Source organism: Plecotus auritus (genome assembly GCF_963455305.1).
Source record: "Plecotus auritus genome assembly, chromosome: 7".
NCBI classification, from domain to species: Eukaryota; Metazoa; Chordata; class Mammalia; order Chiroptera; family Vespertilionidae; genus Plecotus; species Plecotus auritus.
Window position 1 is genome coordinate 115,643,531 of NC_137774.1, and position 12,980 is coordinate 115,656,510.

Sequence of the window (12,980 nt, forward strand, 5' to 3'; positions counted from 1 at the left end):
TAAAACAAATTTTAGTCATTATCTATTTAATATGTAAATAAAAAGTACAAAAGCCTTTTTAAAAGTTATTATATTGGAAGACTTAAATTTTTTGTTTAAGTCTTTTTAATTGCATAATTTTGGGTCACATATATGTATGTATGTCTACATGTATAATATATATATGTGTGTGTATATATATATATATATATATGCTGTGTGTGTATATATATACACACTCTGACCTACATATACATGTCAATAATTTATTTCATATTTAAAGTTATGTATCTAGTCTAATGTCTGTTTTTATTACTTGTGCAATATTACCAATCTTTGCATTTTGAATTTCTCATTTGTTTACTGTTCAGAGAAGGACTAGAAGAATTAGAAGCCTACATATTTTATTTAGTTGGAAAAATAACTAACTCTTTTAAAGAGCAGGTAAAGAATATCGGTAAAGACAGAAAAGAATGGAACAACCAAGGTGAGACCATGAGATGGAAGGAAAAAGTATAAACTTCTTAATAAACTAAATTAAATATCATATGAAAACAGTAGATAGAACTGATCCTTGTTGTTAATGTGTATATAGCAAAACATTTAGGAGAAATGTTCTATAAAATAAATCTATTATTTAGAATAAAATTTCCACAATGCAAATTTTATTAGGGATGAGAAACAGTTATTAGGTTCTGAGTATTATATATATACTAGAGGCCCGGTGCATGAAATTCAAGCACGGGGGCAGGGGTGTCTCCCTCAGCCCAACCTGCTCCCTCTCCAATCTGGGACCCCTCAGGGAATGTCCGACTGCCTATTTTGGACCGATCCCTGTGGGATCGGGCCTAAACAGGCAGTCAGACATCCCTTTCAGAATCCAGGACTGCAGGCTCCCAACTGCTCACCTGCCTACCTGATTGCCCCTAACCGCTTCTGCCTGCCAGGCTGATCACCCCCTAACCACTCCCCTGCCAGCCTGATCGATGCCTAACTGCTCCCCTGCCAGCCCGATCTTCCCCAACTGCCCTCCCCTGACAACCTGGTCACCCCCAAATGCCCTCCCCTGCATATTCCCTCTTTATTAGATAGGCTTTTTCTTTAACATATTGGACAGCCCTAACTGGTTTGGCTCAGTGGATGGAGCATTGGCCTGCAGACTCAAGGGTCCCAGGTTCAATTCCAATCAAGGGCATGTACCTTGGTTGGGAGCACATACCCAGTGGGGAGTGTGCAGGAGGCAGCTGACCAATGTTTCTCTCTCATTGATGTTTCTAGCTCTCTATCCCTTTCCCTTCCTCTCTTTAAAAAAAAATCAATAAAATATCTTTTTTTTAAAAAAAGAAACATTTAAGATTCCTCCATATCTGCCTGGCTGGTGTTAAACAGTGGTTGAGACCCCAGGCTGCCACCACTGGGAGGGTATCGCGCCATGGGGGTGCGTGCCCCTGCCAGGCTGAGACCCCAGCCCAGTCAGCTGGCGCTGGCAGGGGATCGTGCCGTGGGGAGTGAATTTGTTGTTTTTTTAAAATTTAATAAATCTTTATTGTTCAGATTATTACAATTGTTTCTCCTTTTTCCCCCCATAGCTCCCCTCCACCCGGTTCCCACCCCACCCTCTGCCCTTACATCCCCCCCACTGTCCTCATCCATAGGTGTACGATTTTTGTTCAGTCTCTTCCTGCACCCCCACATACCCTTTCCCCCTGAGAATTATCAGTCCACTCCCTTTCTATGCCCTAATTCTATTCACCAGTTTATTTTGTTCCTCAGATTTTTAATTCACTTGATTTTTAGGTTCACTTGTTGATGGATATGTATTTGTTGTTCATAATTTTTATCTTTACTTTTTTCTTCTTCCTCTTCTTAAAGAATACCTTTCAGCATTTCATATAATACTGGTTTGGTGGTGATGAACTCCTTTAGCTTTTTCTTATCTGTGAAGCTCTTTATCTGCCCTTCAATTCTGAATGATAACTTTGCTGGGTAGAGTAATCTTAGTGTAGGTTCTTGCTTTTCATCACTTTGAATATTTCTTGCCACTCCTGTCTGGCCTGCATAGTTTCTGTTGAGAAATCAGCTGACAATTGTATGGGTGTTCCCTTGTAGGTAATTAACTGTTTTTCTCTTGCTGCTTTCAATATTCTCTCTTTGTCTTTTGCCCTTGGCATTTTAATTATGATGTGTCTTGGTGTGGTCCTCTTTGGATTCCTCTTGTTTGGGGTTCTGTGCGCTTCCTGGACCTGTAAGTCTATTTCTTTCACCAGGTAGGGGAAGTTTTCGGTCATTATTTCTTCAAATAGGTTTTCAGTATCTTGCTCTCTCTCTTCTTCTGGCACCCCCATAATTCTGATGTTGGTACGCTTGAAGTTGTCCCAGAGGCTTCTTACACTATCTTCAACTTTTTGGATTTTTTTTTTGCTTTTTGCTTTTCCGGTTGAGTGTTTTTTGCCTCTCCTTTTTTCAAATCTTTGACTTGATTCTTGTGTTCCTCTAGTCTGCTGTTGGGTCTCTTTATAATATTTTTTATTTCAGTCAGTGTATGTTTAATTTCTAGTTGGTCCTTTTTCATATCCTCGAGGGTCTTGCTGAGTTTATCAGCCTTTCCTAGAATATTCTTGAAAAGCCTTATAACCATGGTTTTGAATTCTATATCCAGTTCCTCCATTTCGTTTGTTTGTGATCTGTTTCTTTGCCTCCGCCTTTTCGCTGCTTCCCTGAGTTGGTAGGGTAGCTTTGTGTGCTAGGTTTCCTATATGGCCCAGTGGGTCGGCCTCCCCAGTTAACCTGAGGTGGACCCTCTTGGTGCACCCCTTTGTGGACTGTGTGTACAGCCTTGTTGTAGTTAAGTCTTGATTGTTGTTGGTATCACTAGGAGGAATAGACCTCCAGGCCACTTGGCTGTGAGGATCAGCTGTGTCTACGCTGGGAGAAGTTCGGTGCTGGAGACAGCCTTATAGGATTAGACTTGCAAAATTGCAAAAGCCTCTGTGCTCAGCTAGGATGGGGCGGAGTCTCAGGGCGTAGCAGACAGTCTTGGCTTCCCGTCAGCCCTGCCCTTGTGCGTGCGCCTCCAGACCTCTGCCTTCCGGGACTCCCCTGAGTTTCTGCCTGACAGTCCAGATTCCCCCTGTAAGAGCATGGGTCCCCAGGGGCTCGCCCGGAACTGGGGTTCAGTGCAGTTGGAACTAGGGTTCAGTGCAGTCAGGAGCTTCCAACTCCCTTCTGCTAGGGAATGCCTGCGGCAACCTCTGCATTCAGTCTTCTCTGCGAGCACTCGTGTGTGCGCGCGCGTACTCCTCCAGACCCACCGCAGCTCCCCTGGATCTCCGAGTCTCCGTGTGCCTTTCTCTCTGACAGTTCAGACTCCCCCTGTATGAGCCAGGGTCCACAGGGTTTCGCCCAAAACTGGGTTTCAGTGCAGTCAGAACTGGGGTTCAGTGCAGTCGGGGGCTTCCTTCCCCCTCCCGCCAGAGAAAGTCAGCCAGGCACTCAGTTGCCCTTCCTCTCTGTCTCCGTACCTCAGCCCTTTGCCACTCCTCTGATTCTCCGTGAGCTTTCCTCTTTCCTTCTAGTTGTAGAATTTCCACTCAGCCAGCCTTCCTGTGGTTCTGAATGATGTCCATTCTGTCTTTTAGTTGTAGTTTTGAAATTGTTGTGCGAGGCAGCAGTTTAGGTGCTTACCTATGCCGCCATCTTGGTTTCTCCTGTTTTTGTTTTTTATAAAGGGTCAGGAGGGCCTCTGGGCAGCATTCTGCCAGGCTACTAACTCCGCAGGCTCTCAGCGGCATCCCTCCCTGAGACTGGGGGACTCCGATGGGGCTGAGAGGTCTGGGCACCGCCATCTTGTGGCTATGGGCACCGCCATTTTGTCGCAGAGTGACGGTTAATTTGCATATTGCTCTCTTATTAGATAGGACTAGAGGCCCAATGCATGAAAGTTGTGTAAGAGTAGGCCTTTCTTCCCCTGGCTGCCGGCACCGGCTTCCCTCTGGCACCCAGGACCCAGGCTTCCCTTGGAGCCCCGGCTTCATTCAGAAGCTCGTCCGGTCTAATTAGCATATTACACTTTTATTATCCTGTATATACAAATCGACTGAACGGGCGGACAACCAGTCAGCGGAGGGTGGGGCCAGCATGCAGGCGGCGTCAGGCCAGCCAAGGCGAGTGCCAGCGGGCAGAGGGAGGAGACGGTGATGGGGGGGGAGGAAGTGGTGGCAACCAGCTGCGGCAGAGAGGCAGTGGGGGTACGGGGCCACACCGGATCAGCACTGTCCTCTGATGGGCCACCCGGTCGCCTCCCACAGAGGGAGGCCAGACTGCGGCTTAGGCACGCTCCCTGCTCCCTACGGCATCCCCTGAGGGCTCCTCCACTGTGAGAGGGTGCAGGCCTCTAGTTATAGATATATGTGCATGTATGTGAAGCATGAGTGAGGTGGGCGTTGAATGAAATTTGTGTGTGTGCTACACTTAAAAGGGCCAATTTTCTTAAGTAGAAAACTACGACAAAGTAATTCACAGTCCAAAATTAAAGAGTATCTATCTACAAATGTAAAAGATCTAGGTTGTGAGGCATTTACAAAGGGGTTGGAGAGTTTGACTTCAGTACAGATGGGAAAGGGTGCTCAATAAGGGGGCCAAATGCTTGGGAGCTTTGACACCACAATGGTAGATGAGAGACAGACACACAGTATATTTTGAGAACTCTTTTGAGGAGACAAATAATGTTGCCAAGAGCCTCCATCTTCATAAAGAGTCTCATTATAACCTACAGTAGATTTTCAAATAATTCAATTTATTTGCCCAAAGTAGAAATGGTCAAAGGAAAGTTAGTCAAGTAGTAAAGATGGCATGGGGGGAAATGGGTAATTAGAAGCCTGAGTTATTGTTCGAGAAAAAATAATTAACTATAAAATGAATATTTGGGTCTATTAATGGGGCAGGCAAGTTCCTCATTCTATTTTCACTAAATATATGCACATATAATTGTACTCGGTGGAAGTGCACTTAACTTTTCTTTATTCCTTCAGGAATACTACATTTCTCTTTCATTGTTAAGCAGACCGCACCACAGCATTGGACAATGGATATGTCTTCTTTTCACAACTCCCATTATAATGACGCTGTACAGAATAGTGGGGGCGGCTATGAAATTTTAAAACACATTTTAAGTTAAAAAAAAATAAACCTTTCTGCTAATGAAAACATTTTTTCTTTCTAACTAAAAGTCTGATAAGAAACAAGCTACATCATGGAGAATGAAAGCATATCCTGGTTTTCCATTCCTGGGCTCATGGGAACTATACCAGACCATCTCCTTGTCTCTCCCCTGATGGATTAAAAACATTCCTCTAATCACTTTTGAGGTGGCTTCCTACTTAGTAATGTGGAAGTTCCAGCCAAGAGTAGAAGTTGAAAATGGTACTACTTATATCTATTTTAGAATAGTGTAAGTGGACAAGTGATCCAGTCTGAAGTTTATTTTTGGTTACTTTTTACTCAGCCCATTTTACTCTAGCCCCAACTTGTAGTCAATTGGAGCAGTGTGAGGTTTTGAACACCTCAATAAAATACCTTATAAATATTTATTACTGCTTTCAGATAGCAGCAAGCTGAAGTCACCTCTATCATAGGGGTAAAAACGATTTAAAATGCCATTGATCCAACAGCTTTGCTGCTAAGAGTTATTTTGCTTTTGTTGCTGGGCTTACTTGTTATGAAACAAGTTTGAAAACTCTAGTGCCAAACAGGCTGTATGGTTCGGAACTCCAAATAAGATGCCCTAACAATGGGTGCAGATTCAAACCTCAGGGGCTGCCATGGTCCTATCTGCTCTGCGTCTTAGGGCTTCAGTAGGATTGTAGCCATGACTGGGAAGCCAGTGGGAACGTGGTGTGGGAGATACGCCATCAGTACTAATAAATTGTAAATTTAATTCAACTTCAGATTTCTGAACCTTGTTAAAGTTACTTTTTGCTTGTTCTTTCCAATGTATTTCTAAGAACTAATAGATCTCTACTTAGAGTAAGCTCCTAAGAAAATAGAACTCTGGTTAGCTTATTCTCATAATATTAATACCATTTACACAGGACTTTATATATAGAATGTTGACAATTATTGCTTTTTTAATCCTTAAACAGTCCTATGAAATACTTATTAATACTGTATCATTATCTCCATTTTACAATTGGCACAGAGGAGTTAACTTTCTTAAAGTCAGATTGTTAATAATAGGAGAGCCAAAACTTGAACCCAAGTCTTGCACTCCACATCCTTACACTTACCAGCTATTTTATTTTTTTTTTCGTTTTTTTTTTTTTTTAAATAAATCTTTATTCAGATTATTACAATTATTTCTCCTTTTTCCCCCCATAGCTCCCCTCCACCCCTTTCCCACCCCACCTTCTGCCCTTACCTCCCCCCCACTGTCCTCATCCATAGGTGTATGATTTTTGTCCATTCTCTTCATGAACCCCCCCATACCCCTTTCCCCCTGAGAATTATCAGCCCACTCCCTTTCTATGCCCCTGATTCTATTATATTCACCAGATTATTCTGCTCCTCAGGTTTTTAATTCACTTGATTTTTAGGTTGGCTTGTTGATAGATATGTATTTGTTGTTCATAATTTTTTCTCTTTACTTTTTTCTTCTTCCTCTTCTTTAAGAATACCTTTCAGCATTTCATATAGTACTGGTTTGGTGGTGATGAACTCCTTCAGCTTTTTCTTATCTGTGAAGCTCTTTATCTGCCCTTCAATTCTGAATGATAGCTTTGCTGGGTAGAGTAATCTTGGTTGTAGGTTCTTGCTATTCATCACATTGAAAATTTCTTGCCACTCCCGTCTGGCCTGCATAGTTTCTGTTGAGAAGTCAGCTGACAGTCGTATGGGTGCTCCCTTGTAGGTAATTAACTGTTTTTCTCTTGCTGCTTTTAATATTCTCTCTTTGTCTTTTGCTCTTGGCATTTTAATTATGATGTGTCTTGGTGTGGTCCTCTTTGGATTCCTTTTGTTTGGGGTTCTGTGCGCTTCCTGGACCTGTAAGTCTATTTCTTTCACCAGGTGGGGGAAGTTTTCGGTCATTATTTCTTCACATAGGTTTTCAGTATCTTGCTCTCTCTCTTCTTCTGGCACCCCCATAATTCTGATGTTGGTACGCTTGAAGTTGTCCCAGAGTCTTCTTACATTATCTTCAACTTTTTGGATTTTTTTTTTTGCTTTTTGTTTTTCCGGTTGAGTGTTTTTTGCTTCTTTGTATTTCAATTCTTTGACTTGATTCTTGTGTTCCTCTATTCTGTTTCTGGGTCTCTGTATAATATTTTTTATTTCAGTCAGTGTATGTTTAATTTCTAGTTGGTCCTTTTTCATATCTTCGAGGGTCTCGTTATATTTATCGGCCTTTTCTAGGATATTCTTAAAAAGTCTTATAACCGTGGTTTTGAATTCTATATCCAGTCGTTTGTTTTCCTCCATTTCTTTCGTTTGTGATCTGATTCTTTGACCCCGCATTTTCACTGAATCCCTGAGTTGGTAAGGTAGATATTTGTGCTAGGTTTCCAATATGGCCCAGTGGGTCTGCTTCCCCAGTTAACCTGAGGTGGACACTCTTGGTGCACCCCTTTGTGGACTGTGTGTACAGCCTTGTTGTAATTAAGTCTTTATTGTTGTTGGTATCACTGGGAAGAATTGACCTCCAGGCCAGTTGGCTGTAAGGATCAGCTGTGTCTATGCTGGGAGAAGCCCGGTGCTGGAGACAGCCTTATAGGATTAGACTTGCCAAATTGCAATAGCCTCTGTGCTCAGCTTGGATGGGGTGGAGTCTCAGTCTTGGCTTCCTGTCAGCCCCGCCCCTGCGCGCATGTGCGCTTTCAGTCCTCCGCCTTCCCCAGCTCGAGTCTCCGCCTGAGAGTCCAGACTCCCCCCACAAGAGCGTGGGTCCCCAGGGGCTCGCCTGGAACCGGGGTTCACTGCAGTCAGAACTGGGGCTCAGTCAGGATCCTCTGACTCCCTTTCACTAGGGAAAGCCTATGGCTACCTCCGCAGCCTTTGTGCACACTGGCCCGTGTGCGCCTTCAGACTTCTGCCTTTCCCAGCTCGCGGTCCGAGGCTTCCTTCCCCCTTCCGCCAGAGGAAGTCAGCCAAGCTCTCAGCCGCCCTTCCTCTCTGCGCGCACAAAGCCCCTTTGCCGTACCTCCAATTCTCTGTGAGCTTTTCTCCTTCCTTCTAGTTGTAGAATTTTCACTCAGCCTGCTTTCCTGTGGTTCTGGATGGTGTCCGTTCTGTCTTTTAGTTGTAGTTTTGAAATTGTTGTGCGAGGCAGCAGTTTAGGTGTTTACCTATGCCGCCATCTTGGTTTCTCCCTTACCAGCTATTTTAGAGAAGTTCCTTAATAATGCTGCATTGGCGAAAGCACATCCAGTCGTAATATCCTCTTTCAATTCCTTAAGTTCTGGTCATTTTTCAGATTATAATTATTCTATTATTATTAGACTTGTTTTGTGTTTTTTTGTTTGTTTTTCACAACCTTCAACTACTTATTTGGTTCCCAAATTTCTATCTCCAACTGTCTGTTAGACATATTTGTTTGGACATTCAGAGCCTCCCATATACTACATGTGTAAAATTATCTTTTCTCCCAAGCATGTTCCTGTTTCTACATCCCTATCTCAGTGGTCTTGCAAGTTCATCATGGAACTTTGGATATTGAAATCTTTGTCTCTCACCCTACCCTATAGCCAACGCTTTTATGTTCGTTCTCTCTCTCTCTCTCTCTCTCTCTCTCTCTCTCTCTCTCTCTCTCTCTCTCTCTCTCCTCCCTTCCTCCCTCTCTCCCTCTCTCGTCCAATCGTCCAATTTCCTTAGCATAGCAATTTACCTCTAACTCTCTTTCTTCCAACCCCTTATATTTATATTTTTGAAAAAAAAAAGCCACAGACAAACCTTCTAAAATTTTATAATGCATTAATAACATTCATTAAGGATCATCTGAATAATTATAATCAATTTCATAAGCTACTAGGTTAAATAGAAGTGTTTCATTCATTTAAAAATTCTAAAATGGCCCTAACCAGTTTGGCTCAGTGGATAGAGCGTCGGCCTGCGGACTGAAGGGTCCCAGGTTCGATTCCAGTCAAGGGCATGTACCTTGGTTGCAGGCACATCCCCAGTTGGGGGTGTACAGGAGTCAGCTGATCGGTGATTCTCTCTCATCGATGTTTCTAACTCTCTATCCCTCTCCCTTCCTCTCTGTAAAAAAAATCAGTGAAATATATTTTAAAAAATTCTAAACTGAATTTCCAAACTATATTTTCATTTGCATACTTCAAAGTATTTCAAAAATTCTAGGTCAAGGTCTTTATTATTTATCCCAGTTTTAACAAATAAGCACTTGAGTCTAATAAGTCAAATGACTTCACCAAACAGGATATGGAAATAAAACTCAAATTTAAATCTTTCTAATGAAAGCCTACAACCTCCACTATACCATGCACCATACTGCTTCTACCCCTGTATGTACTACACAAAGATAAGTGAATTAGCTGATAAAGAGCCAAACTAGATCATTTAAGTTTTCATTTTTTTCTTGTTTCTTCCTCTTCATCTGCACCACGTGAACATCATAGCTATGTTTCATAAATGTCCCTATACCCAAGCTCCTAAGCCACAAGAGCACCATTGTGCACTAAAAATATATTTGAAAATAAACAGACTTTAGGAATGGTTAAGACAGATAATAATAGACCGATTAAAGGATGCTAGATCATTCCTGACACTGCATAAGATTAAATATGGTAATCAGATTTTGGATTTAGACAACCCCAGATAAATCCAAAGTAGAACAAGATGAGGTCTTCAAATCTCTACTTCATTTTCTTGACTTTCAAAATACATATTTGCATTTAATTCATGTCTCCTTCAGAGCTGAGGAATTTATGAAGGCTTTACCCAGGTGAGCTGATTATATGTTCTTTTTACTTTTTTCTTCTTTTCTATGCTGTTTTGAATGAAGTAGTCTCTATTTTAATCCTTGTTTTCCTAAATTAGTTGCTTAGCAAAGGGAAACTTATTTGAATTTATATGTGAGAACACTTTAACAATGTATTTCTTTACAGTCATAGAAGGTCCAACAGCTGTTTGTAACTGACTCTGTCATCAGAGACGATGGATGCATCCTAAAGAGTTCTCAATTGTCAATGTGTTTAGGCCTCTTTTATTTAGGCTAAGAAAGACATCATATGCACAGTTGAATAGCTACCAGCCATATCCTAATTTGGTTATTTGAAATAAATTGTGCATTTGGAAAGCAAGGAAAATGCAATTGACAAGCTAGGCTTCTAAGCATAATTGAAATTCATTCTGAATTCAAGGACGGTCAGTTTCATTTCAGAGCAGTAATGTTTGTTTTGAATTCCTATATTCTGCTTTGTTTCCATTGCAGCATTAATTTACTACCAAATGTAAATTTGATTTTAATAAATCACCAAATGATTTTCTCATCTGGTTGAGTTAGTAAATTTTTCTTCATTAACTTTACATTAATTTTACTTATATAAATGTTTTTACTTAATTTTTAAAATAAATTAATCACCCAAAACATTGTAATCTGATCTCAAGAAAGAAGACATCAAAGATTACTTTTTCCTATAACAGTAATTGCAATTACTCTGAGATTTAAACCAATTTAATAGGCAAATATTCTGGCTAATATTTTTGTGTAAATAATCTCAAATCAAATTTTGCAAAATGATCAGGAATTCAGACAGTCCTTGCCTTCCTCATTCTCACTCAGAATTTAAATATTAGATGGATATTAATCTCCCTTTTCTTCTTCCAGGATTTAAGCATTAGTTGTTTTTTATTCTACTGTCAGATTACCCTAATGTTAATAAGTATCCTCAAATTATTTATAAAGAAAACAAAAATAAATCTTTATAGTCTACTTATTATTTTACATATTCCCCCAGTTACTAACTATTCGCTTTTTACAACTTTTTATATGAAGGCATTTAACTTCTCAAACAAATCTGTAGTAAGCATGTGAGTAAATTAAAATGAGGAAATCAGCATGCTCATAAAATAGTCTTGGTGTGTTCTTTTCAAGAGGAAAATCATCCAATAACCAAATTTTTATTGCAATAGCAATAAAAATTCTCAATATGGCCCTAGCTGGTTTGGCTCAGTGGATAGAGCGTCGGCCTGCAGACTGAAGGGTCCTGGGTTCAATTCCGATCAAGGGCACAAGCCCGGGTTGCCGTCTCAATCCCCAGTAGGGGGCGTGCAAGAGGAAGCCAATCAATGATTCTCTCTCATCATTGATGTCTGTCGATTCTCTCTCATCATTGATGTCTGTCTCTCTCTCTCTCTCTCTGCCTTCCTCTTGAAAATCAATAAAAATATATTTTAAAAAATTCTCAATATGATCTGACTTGTGAAGGTATACAGTAATTACACAAAATACAATGGTATGTTACTCTTATTTCATGGGACTGCCCAGGCCTCAGTGAATTTGAGAGATGGGATGAAATGTTAGCACTGATTATCTGCCCAATATAAACCCAATCCTAATGTGATTAAATTAACCTGGCAGATTAAATCTAAGCATAATTTCTCATTCTAAGCATAATTCTCATCATTAGCCAGACTGCAATTTACACACTTTTTTATGATAATGGACAAAAATATAACACAGTAGTTCAAGCCATGTAAAAGGAAATCCAGAAAATATCAAGCATAGAATAATGTAAAGTGTCCTATGGAACTTGAGTGAATAGAAATGGATTTCCCAAGATCAATTCTGAAAGTCCCTGTGCTGGTCAAATCAGAGTAGGAGAAAACCATAATTACGGATTTCTCAGACATAGTAATTGAAAAAAAAATCCAGAGTAGCTAGGATTCTAATTGCAGTTGAATAGGGTTACTTCTCTTTCTATACTGACTAGAGGCCCGGTGCACGAAATTCATGCACGGGGTGGACGGGGGAGGGTAGTCCCCTCAGCCCGGCCTGCACCTTCTCGCAATCCAGGACCGCTGGCTCTGAACTGCTTGCCTGCCTGCCTACCTGATTGCCCCTAACCATTCTGCCTGCCTGCCTCATCACCCCTAACCACTCACCTGCCTGCCTGATCGCCCCTAACCATGCTGCCTACCTGTCTAATCACCCCTAACTGCTTCTGCCTCGGCCCCCGCCACCACAGCTCCATCCAGAATGATGTCCAGAAGGTCATTTGGCTGTCTGGTCTAATTAGCATATTATGCTTTTATTATTATAGATATTTAATTCCTACATCATTCTGCATGTGGGATTAGCTAACTTGCTAATACTCCTTCTAAAACCAAAGAGGAAATTAAGCAAAGCAAAATATACTTCTTCAGGGTTTTCTAGTCCAACAATGTCATGATAATAATACATAAAGTATGACTGTACCTTCTAAAGTGAGTGACACAGCCAAAACCGGTTTGGCTCAGTGGATAGAGCGTCGGCCTGCGGACTGAAAGGTCCCGGGTTCGATTCTGGTCAAGGGCATGTACCTTGGTTGCAGGCACATCCCCAGTGGGAGGTGTGCAGGAGGCAGCTGATCGATGTTTCTCTCTCATCGATGTTTCTAGCTCTCTATCCCTCTCCCTTCCTCTCTGTGAAATATCAATAAAATATATTTAAAAAATAAAAATAAAAAAAAATAAAGTGAGTGACACATACCACTGCTGATCTGCAAAATGGTTTTGGATGGTGCACAATGAAGATTATTTTTTAATTTGTTTTTGTTTTCATGAGTATTTGCTACACCCCAGATTTTCACATATAGTACTGTCTAGTATGAAGCTAGTGTAAAACATGTAATGAATCAATAAACTATTAAGCAAACAACAGCACAGCTATTTCATGGGAGTAGTAAGACTCATGAAAGTAGTACACAAATGACTGAAGTTGGGAAACAAAAAGTGCAAGTTGCATTCAGTCATTCATTCCTTCATCCAACAAATGTTTATTAACCACTGTGTTC